The sequence below is a fragment of the Cervus canadensis genome, chromosome 3, assembly GCF_019320065.1.
Source record: "Cervus canadensis isolate Bull #8, Minnesota chromosome 3, ASM1932006v1, whole genome shotgun sequence".
In the NCBI taxonomy this organism is placed as follows: Eukaryota; Metazoa; Chordata; class Mammalia; order Artiodactyla; family Cervidae; genus Cervus; species Cervus canadensis.
Genome location: NC_057388.1, coordinates 28,685,940 through 28,699,055, shown reverse-complemented (window position 1 = coordinate 28,699,055; position 13,116 = coordinate 28,685,940).

Genomic DNA, 13,116 nt, shown 5'->3' with positions numbered 1-13,116 from the left:
AGGTTCCCCCGTCCCTGGGATTCTCCAGGCGAGAACACTGGAGTGGGTTGCCATTTCCTTCTCCAATGCATGAAAGTGAAAAGTGAAAGTGAAGTCGCTCAGTCGTGTCTGACTCTTAGCGACCCCATGGACTGCAGCCTACCAGGCTCCTCCGTCCATGGGATTCTCCAGGCAAGAGTACTGGAGTGGGGTGCCACTGCCTTCTCCAGGAACAGAGCACAGAGATGTTCTATTTAGATGACAGCTTTTGGGGGAAACATCATTAATATGAAATACCTCAAAGAAAAAAGGGGTTGGGAAAGCAAGTTACATTTGCTTATATATGGAAGCAAGTTCTTTTCTGAACGTTTCCTTTGGTAACGTCCAGATAAACTACTTTGCAGACTGTTCTTTTTTTTAATTGAATAGTTATATTATAGTTATATACTTATATATATATATAGCATATATATAATAGTTAATATACAATATTATATAACCTACAGATGTATAATGTGATGATTCATAATTTTTAAAGGTGATACTTTATAAGTATTACAAAATATTGGTTATGTTCCCTGTGTTGTATCATGTATCCTTGTAGCTTATTTTGTACGTAATGGTTTGTACCTCTTGATTTTCTACCCCTATTTGCTGCTGTCCGTCCCCTTTCCTCACTGGTAACCACTGATTTGTTCTCTATATCTGTGAGTCTGTTTCTCTTCAGTTAATCACTAGTTTGTTGTATTTTTTAGAGTCCACATGTATAAGTGATATCATACAGTATATGTCTTTCTCTGTCTGACTTATTTCACTTAGCATAATAGCCTCCAAGTTCGTCCATGTTATTGCAAATGTTAAGATATTCTTTTTTATGGTTGAGTTGTATTCCCTTGTATGTATATACACTGCTTCTTTATTCATTCACCTGTTAATGGACACTTAGATTACTTTCATTTCTTAGCAGTTAATAATGTTGCTATAAACATTGGGTTGCATGTATCTTTTTCAAAATTAGTGTGTGTGTGTGTTTCCAGATATAGACCCCAGCAATCCATGGAATTGCTGGATCATATGGTAGTTCTATTTTTAGTTTTTTGAGAAACCTCCGTACTGTTTTCCACAGTGGCTGCAGCAATTTACATTTCTATCACCAATGTGCGATGGTCCCCTTTTCTCTAAATTCTTAACAACATTTGTTATTTGTGTTCTTTTTGTTTATACCCATTATGACAGGTGTGAGGTAATATCTTATTGTGGTTTTGAGTTGCATTTCTCTGATGATTAGTGATATTGAGCATCTTTTCATGTGCCTCTTGGTCATCTGCATGTCCTCTTTGGAGAAATGTGTATTCAGGTCTTCTGTTTGATTTTTAATGTTGATTTGTAAGAGCTGTTTATATATGTTGGATATCAACCCTTTACCTGTCATGATTTGCAAATATTTTCTCCCATTTAGCAGGTTGTCCTTTGTTTTATCCACTGTTTTCTTTGCTCCTGCAAAAGCATTTATGTTTAATTAGGTCCTATTTATTTTAGTTTTGCAGATGAGTCCTTTTTTTGGAGCTGAAATTTTATTATTTTTCGCAGTATATTCTTATTAGTTATCTATTTTAATGCAGTGGTATGTGTGTGTCAACCCCAAACTCCCACCATCTATCCCTCTCCCCCAGTCTTCCCCCTTGGCAACCATAAATTCATGCTCTAAGTTTGTGAGTCTATTTCTGTTTTATAAATAAATTCATTTGTATTGTTTTTTAAAGAAAACATTTTCCTTGTAGGCTATTCTTTAGTTGTTGTGTGCAAGCTTCTCTTTGCAGTGGCTTCTCTCGTTGCAGAGCGCAGGCTGTGGGGTAGAGACCCGTAGCTGTGGTGCAGGGGCCTAGTTCCAGCAAGGCGTGTGGGATTGAACCCATGTCTCCTGTGCCGGCAGGCGGACTCTGCCATGAGCCACCAGGGACGCCCTCATTTCTAAAGATTCTGATTATAAGCAATATCATCATATATTTGTCTTTCTCTTGACTCATTTCACTTAGTATAATAATCTCCAGGTCCATTTGTGTTGCTGCAAATGGCATTATTTCATTCTTTTCATGGCTGAGTAATATTCCATTGTATATATGTACCACATCTTCTTTCCCCATTCATCTGTTGAAGGATATTTAGATTACTTCCATGTCTTCGCTATTGTAACAGTGCTGCAGTGAACACTGGGGTGCATGTATCCTTTTCAACCATGTTTTTCTCTGGATATATACCCATTAGTGGGATTGCTGGATCACATGCTAGCTATATTTTTTGTTTTTTAAGGAACCTCCATGCTGTTCTCCATACTGGCTGTTACCAATGTATATTCCCACCAAAAGTGTAGGAGAGTTCCATTACTCCACACCCTCTCCAGGATTTATTGTTTGTAGATTTTTTTGATGATGCGCGTTCTGATTGGTGTGAGGTGATATCTCAGTGTAGTTTTGGTAACCTGTTTTGAAAGGAAACTTCCCTTTGGGACAGCTCATGCCACACTGAAGCAGCATATTTATAGGAACTTTGAGTTGAAATCTATCTCTAGAGCTTCCACCTTGCTCAAATTCTCTTTTCTGGAGGAAACTCGTCCAGATCTAGTAACTCTCCTTCACATGGCTCAGCCCTTCAAGTACTTGAGAAAATTGTTGTTGCTCTTGTTCAGATGCCAAGTTGCGTCTGGCTCTTTGCAGCCCCATTGACTGTAGCGCACCAGGCTCCTCTGCCCTCCACTCTCCTGGGGTTTGCTCAGACTCGTGTCCACTGAGTCGGTGATGTCATCCAACTGTCTCATCCTCTGTCACCTCCTCCTCCTTCTGCCCTCAATCTTTCCTAGCATCAGTGTCCTTTCCAATGAGTTGGTTCTTAGCCAAAGATTTGGAGGTTCAACTTCAGCATCAGTCAGTCCAATGAATATTCAGGGTTGATTGCCTTAGGATTGACGGGTTTGATCTCCTTCCTGTCAATGGGACTCTCAAGAGTCTTCTCCAGCACCACAGTTCAAAAGCATCAATTCTTGGGTGCTTAGCCTTCTTTATGGTCCAACTCTCACATCTGTATATGACTCCTGGAAAAACCACAGCTTTGACAACATGGACCTTTGTTGGCAAAGTGATGTCTCTGCTTTTTAATATGTTGTCTAGGTTTTTCGTAGCTTTTCTGCCAAGGAGCAAGCATTTTTCATTTTCTGGCTGCAGTCACCATCCACAGTGATTTTGGAGCCCATGAAAATAAAATATGTCACTGTTTCCACTTCTCCCCCATCTGTTTGCCGTAAAGTGATGGGACCAGATGGCATGATCTTCATTTGAATGTTGAGTTTTAAGCCAGCTTTTTCACTCTCCTATTTCACCCTCATCAAGAGGCTCTTTAATTCCTCTTCACTTTCTGTCATTAGAGTGGTATTATCTACATATTTGAGGTTGTTGATGTTTCTCCGGGCAATCTTGATTCCAGCTTGTGCTTCATCCAGCCCAGCATTTCACATGATGTACTCTGCATATAAGTTAAATAAGCAGGGTGACGATATATATAAGTTAAATAAGCAGGGTGTTGATGTACTCCTTACTCAATTTTGAACCAATCTGTTGCTCCATGTCCAGTTCTAACTGTTGCTTCTTGACTTGCATACAGGTTTCTCAAAAAACAGTTAAGGTGGTCTGGTATTCCCATCTCTTTAAGAATTTTCCATGATTTCTTGTGATTCACACAGTCAAAGGCTTTAGCAAAGTCAATGAAGCAGAAGTTGATGTTATTTTTGGAATTCCCTTGCTTTTCTATGATCCAGTGGATGTTAGCAATTTGATCTCTGGTTCCTCTGCCTTTTCTAAATCCTGCTTGTATATCTGGAAGTTCTCGGTTCATGTACTAGTGGAGTCTAGCTTGAATTTACCTTGCTTGCATGTGGAATGAATGCAATTTTATGGTAGTTTGAACATTCTTTGGCATTGGTCTTCTTTGGAATTGGAATGAAAACTGACCTTTTCTAGTTCTGTGGCCACTGCTGAGTTTTCCAAATTTGCTGGCATAATGAGTGCAGCACTTTCACAGCATCATCTTTTAAGATTTTAAATAGCTCAGCTGGAATTCTATCACGTCCGCTTTGGTAACTCCAAACCAAATCTCTCTCTAGATTAGCCATCTTCAATTCCTTTCACCTAGTTACATTTGCTCTGATTATAGTCTGTTTTGACTGTATATTCTTCGAAGTGTGGCTTGTACCATCCCATTTGCTCCTCCAAACAAAGTAGAAACTGAATTAAGTGTTTTTGTTTGTTTGGCCAACACTTCAAATAATGTGTGATTTGGGGCTTAGGTGGATTTTTATTTTTAAAAACCTTAATTGTGGTAAAATAAACATATAATTTACTTTCATAATCATTTTAAAGTGTAGTGTTCTATTAAGTTCATATTCATATTGTTGTGTAATCAGTCTCCAGAATTTTTTCATCTTCTAAGCTCTGTAACCCATTACATAAGAACTCACATTTCCCCTCCCAACCCCTGGCAACCACCATTTCACTTTCTTTTTCTGTATATTTGACTACTGTATGTCCTTCGTATAGATAGAATCATGTAGTATTTGTCTTTTCGTGGCTGGCTTGTTTCACTTTCCATAATGTTCTCAAGATTCATCTATGTTGTAGAATGTGTTAGAAATTCTTTCTTTTTTAAGGCTGAATAATAGTCTGTTATATGTGTAAACCACATTTTATTTATCCACTCATTTGTCAATATACACTTGGGTTGCTTCTACGTTTTGGCTATTGTGAATAATGCTGCTTCCTCTTGATGTGTTTCAAAGAGTAATTAAAAACCTAATTGGCTGGAAAGTAACAGGAGCGTCAACTCATATATTATGCATTCGTTCATTTCTTCAACATTTATTGAGTACTTGCTGTGGGTAAGATGTCACTGAAAGGATTGAAGGGAGAAACGAAGATGAATTCAAGTAAGTTCTACTCTCAGTAAGGTATGTGGGTAAAAACTTGATCATATACTGTTACTCTCGATAAATTATACTCTCCTCCAAATCAGACTTGTTAAGGCTTAATGAAAATAAGGCCAAGGAAAGTATAATGGATATCAGGAGAAAGCAACTGAGATCAAAGGGAAAAGAGGAATTCCACAAAATGGCATTTAGGAGACTTGTGTGTACACACTTCCCATACATGTGTGAGCCCTTGTGCATTTCTGTCTCTCTATGCCTTCTGTATTTATCGGAAAATCCTGGCACTTTTTAAACTAGGAAATTTGAATGTATGGACCCTTTGAACTGAGTATCCTTTACATTATCTGTTACTAGATAATATTGATCATGTAATTAGATAATAGATAAACCAAAGTCATGGTAGAAGTTCCCAGGAAGAGAGAATAAGGCTTAGAAATGGTTATTCAAGAATACTCTTGGAAAAGTAAGTTATTGGGTATTAAGTACGTGTATGTCTTTGAAGGTTCTCAGATTTGAACAAGCTGCTTGAAAAATCAGAGGGGACAGGGGTTGTGGACACAAGATGAATCAGTAGGTGATGACCCACTGGTACTACTGATAAAGCTGTCCCTTGGACTTTCGTCAGGTACAGTGGCTAAGAATCCACCTGTCAATGCAGGGGTCACAGGTCCGATCCCTGGTCAGGGAAGATTCCACATACCGTGGAGCAACTAAGTCCATGCACCACAACTGCTGAGCACACGCTGTGGAGCCTGTGGGCCACAAACACCACCTCAAATCCTTTTTGGGAGAAGGCAAAATATAAACAGAGAAGCAAACATTCTACCCTGATAACCTGGGATCTTTCTCCAGAGTGAAGCTGCTTGGCAGAGAGAACTATAACAGGAAAACCATGGGGCAGTGCCCTGGGTATCTGCCAGTAAGTCGGGCAAGCCCCGAGTGTCCTGCATTGGGGTCTGCTCGGTGTCCCTCTGAGCAGCCACAAGTGCGTGGTGTGGTCTCTGCCTTCAGAAACCTTCCCGTCTGGTTGGGAAAGCAGCTCTTGAATGAACAAGAGGCAATGACAAACAGTAGAGAATAAAATCAAATGCCAAAGTATTCTAGTGTGGGACATAGTTATCTTGCTGGAAATGTAACTAGTTTGGGGAGCTTAAAATTACTCCTTTCACTGACCATTTTCACTCAGGAATCAAAACATCATGTTTAATAAAGAAGCCAAGCCTGAGCACTCCTGTGCGGCCAGGCTGGTCTGTGGAGTGATGTTTGGTGTAGAGTCTAAACCAATGGTTGTCAACCTTGGCTGCACGTTGAAACCACCTGGGAACTTAACAAAAATCCCATGGCCCCTGTGGTATGTCCAGATATGGCAATTTGAATAGTCTGGAGTTCAGTCTCGCTTTCTGGATTTTTAAAAAGCTTCTCAAGTGAGTTTCATGTCCAGTTAACGTTGAGAGCCTCTGATCTCAATGTTTGTGACATCTTGTTTTCTTCATAAAAGTTTGTTGGATGCCTGCTATGCACATAGCAATAACAGCAGTTACTGTGTTAGCACTCACACTGTATGAGTGTGATTGTCATTGAGTCTGTTCATGAACATTTTTCCTTCCAGGCACACGGTAAGAATGTATTTTTTTGTCCCTTTAAATCAGATGTGGATAAGTCACATGCTTTGGCCAGTGGACTTTGGGCAGAAATGATGTGACACGTCCAAGACTGTCCTTTAAAAGACAGCACATAATTTATTTATTTATTTATATTTATTCCCTTTGCCCTGCTTCGATAATTAAGGAGGTAACTGTTGAGAGGGTCTCCCATCATCCCGAGTCCTCAGCGATTACTGTGAGCAGTTGTCCCTGCTGACTTGTGCCAGGCAGACATGTAGCAAGAATGAGAAAGTTTTGCTGGGTTAACTACAGGCCAGGCTCTTTCACTCCTGCTTCCCTTTCTCCAAGGCCACTGCTCCTGAGGCATTACTGGGAAACCGGAATGGTTGACTTTGTCTTTTCTCCTCATTAGGTTACAGGCCCCCATGAGCGTGGCATCTTTTCTCATACTCCACAGGCACTTTGAAGCTTGTTAATTAATTAATGCTGATTAAACTAAAAAGAGTTGACATTTAATTCAGCAAACGCTTCTCAGGTTTCTACTGCATGCCTGATACTCTTCTGAACCCTGGTGATAAAGGCAGAAAGACCTAGCATGGGGATGTACAACAAATATCAGCTCAGTAAATCTGCATAGCAAGAAGCAAGGCTACAGTGTTTGCTCTCAAGGGTCTCAACCTCTGAGGAAAAGTGTAGACAACTGAGATAGCTACTTCTATTATTTTAAAAATTTTTATTTTATATTGTATAGTTATTTTACAATGTTGTGTTAGTTTCAGGTTTACGGCAAAACAGTTCAGTTATACATTTATCCATTCCATTCTTTTCAGATTCTTTTCTCATATAGGTTGTTACAGAATATCAAGTAGAGTTCCCTGTGCTATACAGTAGGTCTTTATTGATTATTTGTGTTTTATGTAGTTGTGTGTATATGTTAATGTCCTAATTTATTTTCCATATTTCCCCTTTGGTAATCTTAAGTTTCTTTTTGAAGTCTGTGAGGCTGTTTTTGTAAATAAGTTCATTTGTATAACCTTTTTAGGTTTGATATATAAGTGATGTCATATGATACTTGTCTTTCTCTAAATCATTTCACTTAGTAAGACAATCTCTAGGTGCATTGGTGTTGCTGCAAATAGCAAAAACATAGATTCATAGACTTCAGAAGCAGACTTATGATTTGTCCCGGGGAAGATTTGAAGTCACTTAGATAGGGGCTGAATGATCAGATTGGAGCCGTCAGCAGTTCCGAAGGGGGCTGAGCTGAGTGTTTGTGTCCCTCCAGAGTGTGTGTCCATGCCCAGTGGGATGTATTAGGAGGAGGGGGGTTTTGGGAGGTGTAAGGATTGTGCTTTTATGAAAGAGACCCCAGAGAGACCCCTTGCCCCAGTGTGAGGTTACGGCAAAAAGATGATCATCTAGGAACCAGAAAGTGGGGATAGCAGATACCAAGTCTGCCAGCACCCTGATTATGGGCTTCGTAACCTCCAGAACTGTGAGAAGTAAACTTCTGCTTATGAGCCACCCAGTGAGTGGGTATCTGTTCAGTTCAGTCACTCAGTCATGTACGACTCTTTGCGACCCCACGGACTGCAGCATACCAGGCTTGCCTGTCCATCACCAACTCCCGGAGCTTGCTCAAATTCATGTCGATTGAATCAGTGACACCATCCAACCATCTCATCCTCTGTCAGCCCCATCTCCTCTGTCTTCAGTCTTTCCCAGCATCAGGGTCTTTTCCAATGAGTTAGTTCTTCACATCAAGTAGCCACAGTATTGGAGCTTCCCCATCAGTCCTTCCAATGAGTATTCAGGACTGATTTCCTTTAGGATGGACTGGTTTGGACTCCTTGCAGTCCAAGGGACACGAGCAGCGTGAATGGACTGAGACAGTGGATTAGGGAGGTGGGGGCAGAACACTGGTGGTGGACAGATGAGTGCCGAGCTGTCCAGGCAAGGGCGGGGTGTGACGGGGGGCGGCAGCGGGGGCGGGTCGGAGCCCGGAGACGGTGAAGGAGTGGCTTTTAAATGACGTGAGGGGGAGCGAGGGGGCAGGACAGAGGAGGCTAGGGTGACTGGGAGGGTTTTTACTCGAACCCTTGGGAAGAGAGTGATAAAGAAACATGTCACTAAGACATGCTGAGTAGGAAAAGGAGTAGGTTTGGGAAAACCAGGCAAGTATTATCATGCGTGTTGAGCATCACTTCCTACACTTTCAAAGGAGATATCCTGGAGGTAATTGGATCCCCTGTATGCTAATAATGAAGGTGATAGGATGGTGAATGCCAACCCCACGAAAGGGAGATTCGTGGAGCAATCACATTATTCTTTTTTCTTTAATTATTGTTTTTCATTGTGGAAAAAAATGTATAACAGAAAATTTTGTCATCTTAGCCATTTCCAAGTGCACAGCTCCGTAGTGTTGTGTATTCACACTGTTCTGCAGCCAGACTCCAGCACTTTTTCATCTTGCGAAACTGAAGCACTTGACCCATTAAACAACAACTCCCCATCCCCCACCCCCATCCTGGCAGCTGCCATTCTCCTTTCTGTTTTCTCCTGTCTGAATGGGACTGCTCTAGATACCTCATGCAGGTGGAGTCATACAGCGTTTGTCTTTGCGACTGGCTTGTTTAACTCAGCATAATGTTCTTTATGTGCTGAATTGGGTTTCTCCCCACCCAGTTCACATGTTCACATTCACGTGTTCAAGCCCTAATCCCTAGCGCCTGTGAACGTGATTCTGTTTAGAGATGGGGCTTGTAAAGAGGCGATTATATTAAAACGGGGCCATTCGGATAGGCCATAATCCAGTCTGACTGGTGTCCTTTTAAGAAAGGGACATTCTGACACAGCGAAAAGCACAAACACAAAAACAACCATCTGCCAGTCAATGATGGAGGCCACAGGACAAAACAAACCTACCAACACCTTGACCTTGAACTTGCAGTCTCCAGAACTGTCAAAAAACAAATTTCTGTCATTTAAGCCACTTAGACTGTGATATTTCATTATGGCAGCTCCAGCAAATTGACACAGTCCTCAAGGTTCACCTGTATTGTTCTATTAATACGTATCATAATTTCTTCCCTTTTTAAAGCTGAATAATAGTCCACTGTGTGTGTACATTATACAACATTTAGGTTATCAGTTCATCCCTCCAGAGATACTAGTGTTGCTTCTGCCTTTTGGCTGCTGTGAATAGTGATGCTCTGATCCTGATGTTCGGTCATCACTTAGAGACCCTGCTTGCAATTCTTTTGCATAAATACTCGGAGTGGGATTGCTGGGTCACGTCAGTCAGTTCAGTTTAGTCGCTCAGTCGTGTCCAACTCTTTGCAACCCCATAGGCTGCAGCACGCCAGGCTTTCCTGTCCATCACCAGCTGGCGGAGCTTGCTCAAACTTGTGTCCATCGAGTTGGTGATGCTATCCAAAAATCTCATCCTGTGTCATCCCCTTCTCCTCCTGCCTTCAGTCTTTCCCAGCATCAGGGTCTTTTCCAATGAGTCAGTTCTTTGCATCAGCTGGCCAAAGTATTGGAGCTTCAGCATCAGTCCTTCCAGTGAATATTTAGGACTGATTTCCTTTAGGGTGAACTGGTTGGATCTCCTTGCAGTCCAAGGGACTCTCAAGAGTCTTCTCCAACACCACAGTTCAAAAGCATCAATTCTTCAGTGCTCAGCTTTCTTTATGGCCCAACTCTCACATCTATACATGACTACTGGAAAAACCATAGCTTTGACTATACGGACCTTTGTTGGCAAAGTGATGTCTCTGCTTTTTATTTTTATTTATTTATTTATTTATTGGTCTCTGCTTTTTAATATGCTGTCTAGGCTGGTCATAACTTTTCTTCCAAGAAGCAAGCACCTTTTAATTTCATGGCTGCAGTCACCATCTGCAGTGATTTTGGAGCCCCCCAAAATAAAGTCTGTCACTGCTTCCATTGTTTTCCCATCTATTTGACATGAAGTGATGAGACCAGATGCCATGATCTTCGTTTTTTTGAATGTTGAGCTTTAAGCCAACTTTTTCACTCTCCTCTTTCACTTTCATCAAGAGGCTTTTTAGTTCTTCTTCACCTTCTGCGTATCTGAGGTTATTGATATTTGTCCCGATGATCTGATTCCAGCTTATGCTTCATCCAGCCCAGCATTTCACATGATGTACTCTGCATATAAGTTAAATAAACAGGGTGACAATATACAGCCTTGATGTACTCCTTCCCAGTTTGGAACCTGTACATTGTTCCATGTCTGGTTCTAACTGTTGCTTTTTGACCTGCATACAGATTTCTCAGGAGGTAGGTAAGGTGGTCTGGTATTCCCGTCTCTTTCAGAATTTTCCACTGTTTGTGGTGATCCACACAGTCAAAGGCTTTGGTGGAGTCAGTAAAGCAGAAGTAGATGTTTTTCTGGAACTCTCTTGCTTTTTCTGTGATCCAACGGATGTTGACAATTTGATCTCTGGTTCCTCTACCTTTTCTAAATCCACCTTGAACATCTGGAAGTTCATGGTTGACATACTGTTGAAGCCTGGCTTGGAGAATTTTGAGCGTTACTTTGCTAGCGTGTGAGATGAGTGCCGTTGTGCAGTAGTTTGAACATTTTTTGGCATCACCTTTCTTTGGGATTGGAATGAAAACTGATCTTTCCCAGTCCTGTGGCCACTGCTGAGTTTTCCTAATTTTCTGGCATATAGAGTGCAGCACTTTCACAGCATCATCTTTCAGGATTTGAAATAGCTCAACTGGAATTCCATCACCTCCACTAGTTTGTTCGTAGTAATGCTTCCTAAGGCCCACTTGACTTCGCATTCCAGGATTTCTGGCTCTTAAGTGAGTGATCACACCATTGTGGTTGTCTGGGTCATGAAGATCTTTTTTATATAGTTCTTCTGTGTATTCTTGCACCTTTCTTAATATCTTCTGCTTCTGTTAGGTCCATATCATTTCTGTCCTTTATTGTGCCTATCTTTGCATAAAATGGTCCCTTGATATCTCTAATTTTTTTGAAGAGATCTCTAGTCTTTCCCATTCTGTTGTTTACCTCTATTTCTTTGCATTGATCACCAAGGAAGGCTTTCTTATCTGGGTCATATGGTTATTCTGTTTTAATATTTTGAGGAATCATCATGCTATGCTCAATGGTGGGTCCACCATTATATACTCACATCAGCAGTGTAACAGAAATTAGAAACCAATAATATCTCCATGTTCTTGATGAAACTTGTTATTTTTATAGTTGCCATCCTAATGTATATGAAGTGATATGTCATTTGATTTTCACTTATATTTTTCTAATGGCTAGTAATGAGCATCCTTTCATATGCTTGTTGGCCATTTGTGTATCATCTTTGGAGAACTGTTTGAATCAATGTTTTTCCTTTTTTCATCAGTAAATGCTGAAGATTTTAAATCTAAATCAATATACAACTAATAACCCCCATGCTCTCTTTTTTTCCCAAGCTTTAAACTTTTTATTTTGTATTGGGGTGTAGCCTATTAACAATGTTGTGGTAGTTTCAGGTGAGCAGCGAAGGGACTCCACCATGCATCACAGGAATCCACTCTCCCTCCATCCGCGCTCCCCTCCAGGCTGGCACATGACAGTGAGCAGAGGCCATGTGCTATACATTGGTCCTTGCTGGTTATCCATTTTGCAGCAGTGTGTACATGAGCTTCCCAAAGTCCCTAACTGTCCCTTTCCCACCAGCAACCGTATTTCATTTTCTATGTCTGTGAGTCTCTTTCTGTTTTTTAAGTAAGTTCATTTGTACCATTTCTTTTTAGATTCCACATATAAGGGATGTCATGCGATATTTCTCTTTCTCTGTCTAACTTCACTTAGTATGACACTTAAGTCCATCCATGTTGCTTCAAATGACATTTCATTCTTTTAATGAATCCATTTTTAATCAGTTTATTTTCTTGTTGTCGAGTTGTAGAAATTCTTTATTCATTCTAGATACTAACTACTTAATGATGTATGATTTGTAAATATTTTCTCTTATTCCAGGTTGAATGTGTCCTTTGAGCATAGAAGTTTTCAGTTTAGACATAGTCCAATTTCTTTATTTTTCCATTTGTTATGCTTTGGCTGTCATAACCAGAAAATCCTTGTCACATCCAGTGTAATGATGTTTTCCCCCATGGTGTCTTGTAAGAGTCGTATAGTTTCATATATACTGTTCTTTAAGGAGGAAGAATCTGAAGCTAAGGGAGGACTCTTTTGAGGTAAACAAGTATCATGTTTATAAGCTAAGAGGAAAATGCTGGAATTGAGATAGAGCTTGAAATATAGAAGAAAGGGGATGATGGGTGGATCAGGGTCTCAGACATCATGAAGGTGTGTTTTGCTGGGCAGGTGGTATCTGGAGGCCAGAAGAAAGAAGGGATGTAAGATGTCCTGTCAGATGGCTTCTGTTTTCTCTGTGAAGCGGCCCTCACATCATTTAATGAGCGTAAGGAAAGGGAAGGTGGAGCCTGGAAGGCTTGGAGAAACTGCTGAGGGGATGAGAGAGGGAGATGTCTGAGGGCATACTAGAACTGCAAAGCACG